We start from the raw sequence: 981 nt of genomic DNA, 5'->3' as shown, positions 1-981 counted from the left end.
CAAGCAATGTGGCTTGCTTACGAGTACTTCCAGCAGAAATAAAATTTTAAATGGCCAGTATGTTCAGGAATTATTGGATGCTATACTTTTACCGGCTACTTTAGCTATTAAGATCCCAGGGCATTCTAAACTTGACTCTCTGAAACTAAGGGAAACCACCTTGCTGACACTTCTGCAAGGAATGCTGCCCTTAAAGGAACCAGCAGCAGTTAAACTTCTGTCATGGTCCCAAGGGGTATTTCCCCAAATAATAACTTAGAAAAACTGGCTAGAGAATCACAACAATTGGCCTCTAAAAAGGAAAAACAAGATTGGAAATCCAGCAATTGTTGGTTTGATAAAAACAGAAGGCTCTGGTTTGGGCCAAATAACAACCCAGTCCTACCAGAGACTCTAAAATTCCCACTCCAAACTACTGTACATGTATTTAACCATTGGTCCACTGACAAAATGATAGCATTCATGATTCAATATTGGTGGGGAAATTTTAAGGCTGCAAAAAGTGCCTACTTCACTTGTCCCACTTGTCCAAAGTACAACTCAGGGAAACTTGTTCACACTGCTCCCAAACATTTTAAATTGTCTAATGGACCATTCAAAGTTTGACAAATGGATTTCATACAGCTTCCCTGTCTCATAGATATATTTTAGTCACGGTCTGTATGTTTTCACATTGGACTGAAGCTTTCCCTTGTGGACAGGCTTTGGCCTCTTTTGTCACTAAAGTCCTTTTGGAAGATTATCCCTAACTGGGGAACCTCTCTTGAACTCCATAGTGATCAGGGAACCCATTTTAGTGGCCAGGTGCTTTGACAAGTCTGTGCTGTTTGGCCAGTTTTACAACCCTTTCACTGTGCTTACTGCCCTTAATGCTCAGATTTAGTTGAATGCACTAATGACATTAGTAAGATTCAACTCACAAAATTTGTAGAGACCCTCCAAATACCTTGGCCAAAAGCATTCCCTTGGTCCTAATAAATC

The sequence above is a fragment of the Hipposideros armiger genome, unplaced genomic scaffold (genome assembly GCF_001890085.2).
Source record: "Hipposideros armiger isolate ML-2016 unplaced genomic scaffold, ASM189008v1 scaffold_49, whole genome shotgun sequence".
NCBI classification, from domain to species: domain Eukaryota; kingdom Metazoa; phylum Chordata; class Mammalia; order Chiroptera; family Hipposideridae; genus Hipposideros; species Hipposideros armiger.
This window is presented reverse-complemented; position numbering follows the sequence as displayed.